We start from the raw sequence: 13,365 nt of genomic DNA on the forward strand, positions 1-13,365 counted from the left end.
GAAATGGCAAGCAACAGGCTGTACTGCATTCATTTGGAGGTTTCTATATATTATCCATGTATATATTACATATGGCAAGACGTTAAAAGCCAGTTAATGGAAAGACTTAATGCAGGAAAAGGGCTTTTTTAAGTTATTATCCAAAGGGTATTAAATGTACAACTGTTGCCTCTGCTTAACAATATCATGTCCAGTAAGTGGTGTAGATTTAATACATCCATGATAGCATATTTGCATTAAGATATGTAGGGGATAGTAAAACTGACAAAAAACCAACATGTAGTACATTTTCATGTCTCCTAAAAATTTATCAAAGCCATTATATTTTACATTGTGTGATTAATTAAATGGTACAATTCAACCACCACGATATGTGTAGATTCAGATTTGATATATAATTATGTAGTAAGACAGTCAGGGTCTTGTCACATTGCCCCAAAAGGCTCATCCAGATCTTTTGTGTCTGCACTAAACTCAGTTTACCCATCACTGTTATAATCCCAGACCCCCAACATCTCATATCTAAATCTCTCCACGGTCTTTCCCAATCCCATCTCTGTAACACAAATTTGCATAAAGATGGTAGCTGGAGACTGAGTGTAGCGAGACTAAGTTCTTAAATCCAGGAATTTGGTAAGTGAGGGATTTAAAAGTTGATCTCTTTATAAAATCTAAGTCAAGTTTGCAGTTAGCATTTAAATTAACTATAACAGTAAATTGTAAATATTTTTCAGTCATGACCAGTGTTAAACAAGCCTGTTGCTGGAGGCAGCTGCAGTTAGTTTATCAGCTAGCTAGTTAGAATTGGTTCCCTAGTCAGCAGTGGCTGACTCAGCTCTCTGGAATCTAAGTTAGTACAAATACAGATACACAAAATAAGCCGCACAAAGGTGGCAACTGGAGTCTGAGTATAAGAGACCAAGTGCTTAAACCTGGGAATTCAGTGCGGTGAGTGGGGAAGTGATGTCTGCCCTTTTACAAAACAGAAAAGCGAGACTGGAGAGCTGAAGCCTGGAGACATTAATTAGAGTGCAGGTCGGCGAATGGTCAATTTTAAGCTTTTTCACCTTCTAAACTGGGCAGTAGCTTATATTGTTACTTGAAAGATATAAGTATTATATTAAATCTATAGTATAATTAGTTAAACTCCATAATATAACCAGAGGTAATTGTTAAGTGATTTCCCAAACTTGAAACCGAATGAGTTAAATAAGAGCAAAATGGCGATGGCAAGATCGGTGGTGTGTTACGGATGTAGCATGGCAGCATGTGGGAATGAGTGAATACATGGCAACCAAATCCACAGTAAGCGTCTGCAACTCAAGGAACTTTGGCTCAGAGTTGATGACCTGGAGTCTGAATTCTGGACACTGCGATACATCAGGAAGAGGGAACATTACCCAGATAATTTATCCCAGGAGGCTTAAGCTAGGTACTTCAACAGATTTGATCCATGGTCAGGGATGGAAAGGTATGACTGGAAGCAATATACGCAGAATGTGTAACAGGATAGATGAATTGAATAACACACAAAAAAAATTGATAGCCAATAGAGATACAGGAGCTGAATACAGTGAGGTGGGATTGGGGGGGGGGGGGGGGGGGTCCTGGCGGCTTACACCCCACTCCCCCACCTCCTCGAAGCAATGTCAACGTGGAAGGGGGTGTGGAGGGGTGGATTTAACACTACAGGTGAGTTGGGGAAAAAAAAGGAGGGTTCCATCTTAGGGGGCCGCCCCCAATAAACAAAGTGCAAGCCCTAAAGATAGAACCTCTCCTTCCTTCACACCTTTTGGAAATTTTAAAAAAAAATTTTTTTTTTTTTTTTTTTTAAATCGGCCCTCCCTACCTAAATCAACTGTTTGATGGTACAGCCAGTGTATTATCTGGGTTAATTGACTTGGGAACAAGCTTAATTGACACTTGATTATACGTTCAAATATGGTGGACAGGCTGCTGAATTCAGTGTCCTGCCACCTGCAGTATGTATGAACATACAAAATAAGAGCAGAAGTAAGCCATTCAGCCCCTTCGAGTCTGCTCTGCCATTTAATAAGATCATTGTTGATCTGTTTGTGTTTCAAATTCTGCATTTCCAATAACCTTTGATTGCCTTGCCTAACTAGACTTTGACTTAATCAGCACAGGCTTGGAGGGCCGAAGGACCTGTTCCTGTGCTGTACTTTTCTTTATCCTTTGAGACTACCTACTTCGGTTTTTAAAATATTCAATGACTCAATCTCCACCACCTCTGAGTTTCAAAATTACACAACCCTGTGAAAGAAAAAAATTCTGCTCAGATCTGTCCTGAAAGGGTAATCCCTGATTTTAAAAAATGCCCCCTAGTTCTGGACTCATCCACAAGAGGAAATATCTTTTCCACATCCACCTTGTTAAGACTGTTCAAGACCTTACACACTTCAATCAAGTCACCCCTCACTCTTCTAAACTCCAGTGGAAACAAGCTCAGTCTGTCCAACCTTTCCTCATAAGACAACGTGTTCATTCCAGTAAACCTCCCCTGAACCCTCTCCAATGCATTCTCTCCTTCCTGAAATAAGGAGAACAAAACTTCACACAGTATTCAAGATGTGGTCTCACCAATGCCCTCTATAACTGAATCATAGCATCATTACTTTTTTAATAATCAAAATGCATGAGGATACTGGAATCTGAAAAAAGAACAGAGGACGCTGGAAAAACTCTACAGCATCTGTTGGGAGAGAAAGCAGAGTTAATGTTCAAGTCCTTTCACTCTTCGCTGGAACTCAATGGAGGAAGAATGTGTTAGAGCTGTAAGAGACTGTAACAAAAAGTAGCAACATAAGAAAAGAACTGGCCTGCTGTGGGAGAGAATGGGGGGAGTTGCATTTTTTTTTTTTTAAAAAGGGTTTCAGATGGAGGAGAAAGGTTAAAATCTAAAGTTGCCGAACTGAATGTCGCGTCCCGAGGGCTGCAATGTGCCCAACCGGAAGATGAGATGCTGCTCCTCCAACATGCGCGAGGTTTCACTGGAACACTGCAGCAGGCTAAGGATGGACAACAGGCCATCTGTCTGTTGTTCTTAAAGTTGTTACTTTTTGTTGCAATCTGTTACAGCACTAACATATTCTCCCTCCCAACAGTTCTGATGAAGTGACAAAGGACTCGAAACGTTAGCTCTGCTAGATCTGCTGAGTTATTCTTGCATCCTCTATCCTTTTATGTTTAACTCCTCTCATAATAAAGGCTAATTCCATTAGCCTTATTAATTATTTGCTGTACATGCATACTAATCTTTTGTGATTCATGTACAACACCGAGATCTCGCTGCACATTGGAATTCTGCAGTCGTTTTCTGTTTAAGTAATAATCTGCTTTTTTATTCTTCCTGCCAAAGTGAACAACTACACATTTTCCCACATTAAACTCCATCTGTCAGATAATTGCCAACTCATTCGATCGATCTATATCCATCTATATCCTCTTCGCAACATACTTTCTGAACTACCTTTGTGTCATCTGCAAACTTAGCTATCAAAATTTTGCGCCCCTCATCTAAGTCGTGATTTTTAAAAACTAATTCTTTGGATGTGTGAGTCACTTCCCCAGCCAGTATTTATTGCAAACCCTAATTGCCTTTGAGAAGATAGTGGTAAGCTGCCTTCTTGAGCCACTACAGAACGTTGGTGTAGGTATACCCACAGTGCTGTCAGGGAAGGAGTTCCAGGATTTTGATCCAGTGACAGTAAAGGAGCAGCAATATATTTCAAGTCAGGATGATACATGGCTTGGAGAGAACTTGAAGATGGTGGTGTTCCCACGTATCTTCTGTCCCTGTCCTTCGAGAGGATAGTGGTTATAGGTTTGGAAGGTGCTCCCTCAGGCGCCTTGGTGAGTTTCTGCAATGGATCTTGTTTTTTTTAAAAATATTTTTATTCAGAAAAGTTTTTCATTATAACAAAACAAAAACATATTACAAACACACTTTCAAATTACACGCAGCCACAACCATCCTTTCAACCCCAACCTCCCATAAACAAACAAAACTTTAAAAAAACCAATAACACCCACCAGCAACTGATGATGACCAATTCCCTGAAAAAGGTGATGAAAGGCTGCCACCTCAAGTAAAATCCTTCCACCGACCCCTTCACAGCACACTTAAAATTCTCAAGATACTAAAATTCTATCAGATGACTGAGTCAGGACGACGCACTGGGCGATGTCGGGGACATCGACCCGAGCAGAACTCACCTCTGGGCCATTAACAAGGCGACCACCCCCGGCAAGTCCCATACAGCAAAAATAGCCACCAATGGACATGGATCCAGCTGACTGCCCAGAATCCCTGATATGGTGCTGACAAAGGGAGACCCAGAAGCTTATAATTTTAGGACAAGACCAAAACATGTTCTATGCTTTGCGGGTCCCCTAAGATAATGATCGCACCTATCCTCTATCCCAGAGAAGAAACCACTCATCCAGGCCCTGGTCAAATGTGCCCTCTGCAACACCTTGAACTGGATCAAGTTGAGCCTAGCACAAGAGGAAGTGGAGTTGACCTTGTGAAGAGCCTCACTCCACACCCCCTCCATCAAGCACCGGACCCAGTTCACCCTCCCACTTTCTCTTTACTTCCTCCAACTAAGCTTGCTCTGTTGACAGGATTCAGCCATATATATATCTGAAATCCTCCCGTCAACCAACTTAGCCAGAGTCATACGCTATCCAAGAATGAAGGCGAGGGTGCCAGGGGAAATTAAGGAATCTCTTTGTGCAAAAAGTCACAAACTTGCAAGTACCTAAATACATTTGCTCTCTGCAGCTGGAACATCTCCAACAACTCCTCCATATGGGCAAATCTCCCTTCATTAAACATGTTCCCAAACCTGTCCAATTCCACCCTTCCTCACACCCTGAATGACGGGTCGAAGCCAGACGGCACAAACAAATGGTTACCACAAATATGGGCCAACATTGACATGGAACTCACCTTAAAATGCTGCTTAAACTGCCTCCAAATCCATGGGATCATTATCCTTCTTCAGGATCAGGGAAACTGAGAGCAACTCAAACTCTGTCTGCAGTTTCTTTTTACTCGCCAGCAACTCTGGCATCTGGGCAATGGACTACTGGCTGTCCACCTCGAGACTGGAATCCTCCAGCCCCTGCCTCTCCACCCTACCAAATTTATCCTAATGCATCTTGTCGGACATCATCTCCTCCTAACAACCGCCTTCAGAGCTGCCAACAGCTTGGAAGTCAAAACTGCCTTGTTCCTATTTAATCAATGTACTCCCCAATGGTGGAGGATATATGCTCATTGAAACCCTTATCTGCAAGCAATGCCACATTTAATCTCCACGCTGCGTCTAATCCCAATTCCAACATCAGATCCACAAAATGTGGAGTATGATCTGAGATAACGATCGCTGAGTATCCTACTCCCTTCGCTCCAGGAAGAGACCTACCCACCATAAAGAAGTAATTGTGGGAGTTGACCCGATGGATTTGTGAGAAAAAAAGAGAACTCCTTATCCCTCGGACAAAAAATCTGCACATGTCTGTCCCACCCCTCCACCATAAAGGCCTATATTGCCTTCGCTACTTTTTTTTTAAAGTTCGAGTACCCAATCCTTTTCTTTTTCCAATTGAGGGCAATTTAGCATGTCCAATTCACCTACCCTGCACATCTTCTTGGGTTGTTGGGTGAGACCCATGCAGACACAGGGAGAATGTGCAAACCTTCCTCCGTCATCCCATACCCCAAACAAAATGAGAACAAAAATCTTAAACTCATTGCTTAAAAGAAAAACCCTAAAGGGATGAGCTGCAGATATCCTCATTGCTCCGCTCCCGTTAACCAACTTTACGTGCGGCATGCGGTGCAGTGATTTGCACTGGGACTGCGGCGCTGAGGACTCGGGTTCGAATCCCGGCCCTGGGTCACTGTCCGTGTGTGGAGTTTGCACATTCTACCCATGTCTGCGTGGGTTTCACCCCCACAACCCAAAGATGTGCAGGTTAGGTGGATTGGCCACGTTAAATTGCCCCTTAATTGAGAAAAAAAAATTGTGTAATAACTTTACAGCAAGCAAGGTGATCCCTGCAAAGGGCAAGACCAGAAAAATAATCATAAAAATAACCAGCCCCCACCTATATCCAACCTTAATATAAAAAGATAGAAGAAAAAGAAAACCAACATCCATCCCACAAACAAACCCGAAAATACAAACTCCAAACTTGCCCAGAAAATATCCCCAGCAACAACCGTGTCCCCTCATCCACAATACAAAAATCCCACAATAAATAGATACAAATACTCCTAACAATTCACATATTAGTTCGAACCAAGTCCATCTTTCTTTACAAACTCATCTGCTTCCTCCAGCGCATCAAAGTAATAGTCTGTCTTTTTAAAGGTCACCCGAAGAAAGGCGAAGTACAAGACACCAAATCGCACATTTGTTCTATAAAACGCAGCCTTGGCCTTGTTGAATGGCGCACGCCTTCTGTCGACTGTTCCCATGTCCTGATATATCCTGATGGTGTGTCCTTCCCATCCAGAGTCTCCATGGTCCTGCGTCCACCTCAGGACCCGTTTCTTGTCTTGGTACCAGTGGAAGCTGACGATGACCACCCTTGATGGCTTCCGAGGTCGGGGCTTCTGCCTTAGCCACCGATGGGCTCGGTCCAATTTAGGAGCCGATGGTAATCCCTACTTCCCCACCATCTTCCCAAACAGTTCAAAGAAGGTTTAATAGGTTGATCTCAGGTGTGGAGTGATTTTCGTATGAGGAGAGGGTGATTAATTTGGGCCTCTACTCATTGAAATTTAGAAGAAAGAGAGGCAACCTTATTGAGATATGTAGGATTCTCAGGGGGCTTGACAGGGTAGATGCTAAGACTCTGTTTCCCCTTGAAGAAGAGTCCAGGACCAGACGTCATAATCTCAGAATAAGGGGTCGCCATCTAAAATGGAGAAGAGGAGGAATTTTTTCCCTCAGAGGGCAGTGAATCTATGAAATTCTTTACTACAGAGGGCTGTAGACACTGGGTGGACAGATTTTTAATCAGGAAGGGAATCAAGGTTTATGGGGATAAAGTGGGAAAGTGGAGTTAAAGATGATCATATCAGAACAGTCATGATTTCATTGAATGGCAGAGCAGACCTGATGGGCTGAATGGCGTCCTTCTGCTCCTAAATCTATGATCTTATATCAAAGGGTTTCGTGCAAAATAAAAGCTGATGGTACAGGGTCTATAAATGATTTGGATGAAGAGACTGATGGTATGATTGCTAAATTTGTCCGATGACACAAAGATGGGCAGGAAATAAGTTCTGAAGAAGACATCAGGAGGCTACAAAAGCATATTAATAGGTTAGCTGAGTGGGCAAAGATCTGGCAAATGGAGTAAAATATGAGAAAATATGAGGTTGTCTAACTTAGCAGGAAGAATAAAAAAGAAACATATCTAAATGGTGAGAGATTGCAGAGCTCTTGAGATGCAGAGGGGTCTGGGTCCTAGTGCATGAATCACAAAAGGCGAGTAAGCAGGTGCAGCAAGTAATTAGCTAAGTTAATAGAATGTTATCATTTATTGCATCGGGAATTGAATACAAAAGTAGGGAGATTATGCTTCAATCAAACATGGCATTGGTGAGGCCACATCTGAAGTACGCTATCACCTTATTTAAGGAATAAAGTAAATGCGTTGGAAGCAGTTAAGAGCAAGTTTACTGGATAGAATGGACAGGATATCTTATGAGGAAAGGCTGAACAGGCTAATTTAGTATCTGCTGGAGTTTAGAAGAGTAAGAAGCGACTTGATTGAAACGTGTAAGATCCTGAGGGGACTTGGCAGGGTGGATGTGGAAAGGATGCTTCCACGTGCAGGAGAATCTAGAACTAGGGTCACTGCTAAGACATAAGAGATTGCCCTTTTAAGACAGAGATGAGGAAGAAAATGTTTTGAAACTTTGGAACTCTCTTCCTCTAAAGCTGATTGAGGCAGAGTTTTTTTTAAAGTAACTTTAAGGCAGAAGTAGACAGATGTTTGATACGTAAGGGGATAAAACATTGTTGTGGGGAGATAGGGTTCACAGTAGAAGACACAAAAAGCATCCCAAGAATGGTAGAAAAGCTGAAGGCGGGGGAGAATGGCGGAACCTAAAGCAATCACAATCACAAGAGGAAAATTACGAGGAAAACCGATGGGAGCAAGTCCAACAAAACTCCTGCACCTGAAGACCTGCAACCTTGCCTCTTAAAGGTCTTGGCTGCAGAGATTGTGAATGCATTGGTTGTAACCTTACAAAATTTTCTAGATTCTGGAAAGGTCCCAGCAGATTGGAAAGCCACAATGTAACATCATTATTCAAGTAAAGGGCGGGGGGGGGGGGGGGGGATAAAACAGCACACAGGATACCATAAACCAGTCAGTCGAATACCTGACATTGAGAAAATGCTAGAATCAATTATTAACAAGGTTGCAATAGGAAAATGTAATAACTCATAAACCGATTCACCATGGTTTTGTGAAAGGGAAACTGTGTTTGACAAACTTATTTCAGTTCTTTAATAATGTAACAAGCAGGTTAGATAAGGGGAATCCAGTAGATGGGATGCATTTGGATTTCCAAAAGGTATTTAATAAGGTGACACATAAAGGGTTATTGTAGAGGATAAGAGGTCAAGGTGTTGGGAGAACTAGCTGCGTCCTGAGCCAAACTGTTCCAGTACCTCTACAACACAGGCATCGACCTGGCAATGTGGAAAACTGCCATGGTATGTGTTGTGGGCCAGGGTTTAGAGAACCCCAAAGTGTATCATGGAGTTCACCTGACCCACAACTTTTAATAGATTGTGGTATGGGGAGCACACGGCCCCCTCTACAGGTGTGGTACAGCAGAAATCGAAAAATATTTTTTAAAAGCAAAACAATGTTTATTCTATGAACTCAAGTCAACCTTTTCAAAACATAGTGAACATCTTCGCGACCATTAATTCAAATACAACCCCCAAAGAATACAACACTAAGTAATCCTTAATAACTTCCCAAACAACATCCAGAAGACAGAAGAAACACCTTTCAACAGAAGTACATTAGGTTTACATTCACTACTGAGAACATTTATAATTCTGAATTCACCAAATGATCAAGAGATAGTCTTTTGATGGCAAAGAGAACACCAGTACACCTGCTTGGTCTGGCTACAACTCCAACACTGAAAATTAAACTAAAACACTGCAGCAAACAGCCTAAAACAAAAGTAAAAAAGCTGACAGACAGCCCAGCTCCACCCACACTCTGACATCACTGCAGTAATATGAGCAGCCAAACATTTCTTAAAGTGACATTCTCATGATATATGTCCTGTCCATAAAAAGGAGAAATCTAAACCATCCAATTACGATCCCATCAGTCTATCTCTATTATCAATAAAGTAATGGTATGGGTCGTTAACAGCACTATCAAGCAGCACTTACTCAGCAATAATCTGTTCAGTGACGTTCATTTTGGGTGACTCAGGGTCACTCAACTCCTAACTTCATTAAAGTTTTGGTTCAGACGTGGGCAAAAGAACTTGAACTCAAAACCTGAGATGGGAGTGACATTCCTTGACATCAAGGCAGCATTGACTCAGCGTAGAATCAAGAAGCACTAGCAAAGTAGGAATCAATGGGAATCGAAGGAAACCACTCCACTGGTTGGAATCACACCGAACGCAAAGGAAGATGGTTGTGGTTATTGGACTAGAATCATCTCAGTCTCAAAACATCACTGTAGGAGTTTCTCAGGGTAGAGTCCTTGACCCAATCATCTTAGCTACTTCATCAATAACTTTCCCTGTGTTATAAGATTAGAAGTGGGGATGTTCGCTGATGATTGCAGAATGGTCAATGCCATTCGCGACTCCTCAGATACTGAAGTAATCTATGCCCAAGATCGAGACAACATTTAGGCTTGGGCTTATAAGTGGCAAGTATTATTTGTGCCATACAAGCGCCAAGCAATGACCATCTCCAGTAAGAGAGAATCCAGCCATTTCTCCTTGATGTTCAACAGTATTAGCACTGCTGAATCCCCCACTGTCAAATAGTGAGGTCACCATTGGCCAGAAATTGAACTGGACCAGCCACATAAATACTGTTGTCAGAGACTGGGAATTCTGCAGAAAGTAGCTCACCTCCTGACTCCCCAAAGCCTGTCCATTGTCTACAAAGCACAATTCAGAAAGGTGATGGAATACTCTCCATTTACCCAGTTGAGTGCAGCTCTAACATTACTAAGAAGCTCAACCATCCAGGACAAAGCAGCCCGCTTCATAAGCACCCCATTCATCACTTACAATATCCACTCCCTCCACCACAGATACACAGTGAATGCAGTGTGCGCCATCTACACTCCACTGCAGAAACTTATCAAGGGCATATTCAAAACCCACAACCTTGACCATCTCGAAGGACCATGGTAGGCGATGCACGGGAACATCACTACCTGGAAGTTCTCCAAGCGACATACCATCCTGACTTGGAAATATATCACCATTCCTTCACTGTCACACGGTAAATCCTGGAACTCCCTCACAGCCACACTCACATGGGTGTACCTTCACCAAATATACTGCATTGGTTTAAGAAAGCAGCTCACCACCACTTTCTCAGGTGTAATCATTGATGGAGAATAAAAATGCTGGCCGAGCCAGCAATGCCCATGGTCTGTTAAAGAATTTCTTTAAAATCCTGAATAGTGACAGTAACAAGAAACGGAATCACCTTAAGTAGCGCATTTTCAGGTTGGTAATCTGTAAGTCGTGGAGTACAGCAGGATTCAGTGCTGGAACCTCATCTATTTCCAATCAATGTTAATGACTTGGTTGAAAGGACTGACTTTATTGTCGTGAAATTTGTTAATGGTACAAGGTAGGTAGTAGAATAGGTTGTGAAGAGGATTCAAAAGTTACGCAAAGTGCTACTGGTAGGTTCAGTGAGTGGGCAAAAATTTGGCAGGAGCATAATGTGGGCAAGAGGTTGTCCACTTTGGCAGGAAATATAATAATAATAGTGATAATAATCGCTTGTCACAAGTAGGCTTCAATGAAGTTATTGTGAAATGTCCCTAGTCACCACATTCTGGCGCCTGTTCGGGCAGGCCGGTACGGGAATTGAACCCGCGCTGCTGGCCTTGTTCTGCCTTACAGGCCAGCTGTTTAGCCCACTGTGCTGAACCAGCCCCTGAAAAGCAGAATATTATTGAAAATGAGAGGCTGGAGACCACTGCAGGATAGAGGGATCTGGGCGTTCTCATATATGAATCGCAAAAGTTGGCCTGCAAGTACAGCAAGTAATTAGGAAAAAATATTGAATGTTGGCCTTTATTATGAGGGTGATAGAATATGAAAGTAAGGAAGTCTTTCAACAACTAAACCTAGAAAACTGTAGAGTTTTGATCTCCTTACTTATGGAGGGATAGACTTGTGTTGAAAGCAGTTCAGAGAAAGTTGACTGGGCTGATTCTTCGGATGGAAGGGCTTGACTTATGAGGAAAAATTGAGCACATTGGAGTTCAGAACAATTAGTGGCGCTTTTATTGAAACATGTAAGATTCTGAGTGAGCTTAACAAGGTAGATGCTGAGTGGATCTTTCCTGATGTGGGGAATCTCGAACTAGCAGGCACAGTTTAAAATAATTAAAAAAGTTAAGACAGATACGAGGCAGAATTTCTTTTCTCAGAGGGTCTTGAATCTTTGGAATTCTCTTCTGCAGAGAACAATGGAGCCTGAGGCATTGAATATATGCAAGGCTGCGTTAGACAGATTTTTGATCAACAAGGGAGTCAAAGGTAAAGGGATAGACAAGAAAGTGAAGTTAAGCCCCTAATTAGATCAGTCATGATCTTATTGCATGGTAGAGCAAGCTCGGTGGGCTGCATGGCCTACTCCTGTTCCTATTTCTTATGATCTTATTAACCTTCACCAATCCTACAACAAATTTCAGCCGCATCTTCTGACTCTGGCTTATTTTGTAAACCACCACACATGTCCCATTAAAGGCAGCCACGGTTTTTGCTACAAGAAGTGCATACACTGGCCCCGCACCTGCGGGAGATGTTCACAGACTCGCTAGCTAGGGGCACACTGCCACCCACGCTAGCACAGGCCTCAATCTCGCTGATACCTAAGAAAGACAAAGACCCAACGGAATGTGGGTCATACAGACCCATCTCACTGCTGAACGCAGACGCCAAAATACTGGCCAAAATCCTAGCCAAAAGGCTAGAAGACTGTGTACCTGACCAGACGGGCTTCGTCAAAGGAAGACAGCTTACCTCGAACATCAGGCGCCTGCTGAACGTGATAATGACCCCCTCCGGGGAGAGAACACAAGAGGTGATCGTCTCCCTGGACGCAGAAAAGGCCTTCGACAGAGTCGAATGGAAATACCTCATAGAGGTACTGGAGCGGTTCGAGCTTGGAACAGGGTTCACCTCTTGGGTAAAGCTCCTATACAACGCTCCCATGGCGAGCGTACGGACCAACAACACCAACTCCCAATACTTCCAACTGCACAGGGGCACCAGACAAGGATGCCCACTGTCCCCGCTGCTGTTCGCCCTAGCGATCGAACCGCTAGCAATCGCACTCAGGGCAGCAAAAAGTTGGAGGGGGATCCGAAGGGGAGGCAGAGAGCACAGAGTCTCACTCTATGCAGATGACCTGCTCCTCTACATTTCGGACCCACAGAGCAGCTTGGGCGGGATCATTGCGCTCCTGAAAGAGTTTGGAGCCTTCTCGGGCTACAAACTCAACATGAGCAAAAGCGAGCTCTTCCTAGTACACCCGCAAGGGGGGGGGCAGCACTAACGGGACTGCCGTTTAAACAAGCCCGACACAAATTCCGCTACCTGGGGATCCAAATAGCCCATGACTGGAAAGGGATCCACAAATGGAACCTCACCAGTCTGACGGAGGAAGTACAAAAGGACCTGCAAAGATGGAACACACTCCCACTCTCCCTCACGGGGAGAGTCCAGACGATCAAAATGAACGTACTGCCCAGGTTCCTCTTCCTGTTTAGATCCATCCCGATCTACATCCCCAAGGCCTTTTTCAAAGCGCTGGACAAACTAATCATGGTGTTCGTATGGGGGAGGGGGGGGGGGGGGGGGGGGGGGGGGGGGGGGGGGGGTAAAAATGCTAGGATCCCAAAGGTCCTACAAAAAACCTACAATTCTACCACTGGGCGGCAACAGCCGAGTGAGTAAGGGGATGGATACAGGAGCCAGAGGCCGAGTGGGTGCGCGCGGAGGAGGCCTCTTGTGTGGGGACCACCCTCCGGGCCCTCGCCACGGCAGCACTCCCATCCCCACCCAAAAAA

At 43.6% G+C, this 13,365-nt stretch overlaps 1 protein-coding gene across 1 annotated transcript in view; it reads right to left on the reverse strand.

The window, feature by feature from the left end:
* Positions 1-13,365, reverse strand: part of LOC119970380 (transducin-like enhancer protein 4) — a 315,711-nt gene that overhangs the window by 47,184 nt on the left and 255,162 nt on the right.

Source organism: Scyliorhinus canicula, chromosome 8, assembly GCF_902713615.1.
Source record: "Scyliorhinus canicula chromosome 8, sScyCan1.1, whole genome shotgun sequence".
Taxonomy (NCBI): Eukaryota; Metazoa; Chordata; class Chondrichthyes; order Carcharhiniformes; family Scyliorhinidae; genus Scyliorhinus; species Scyliorhinus canicula.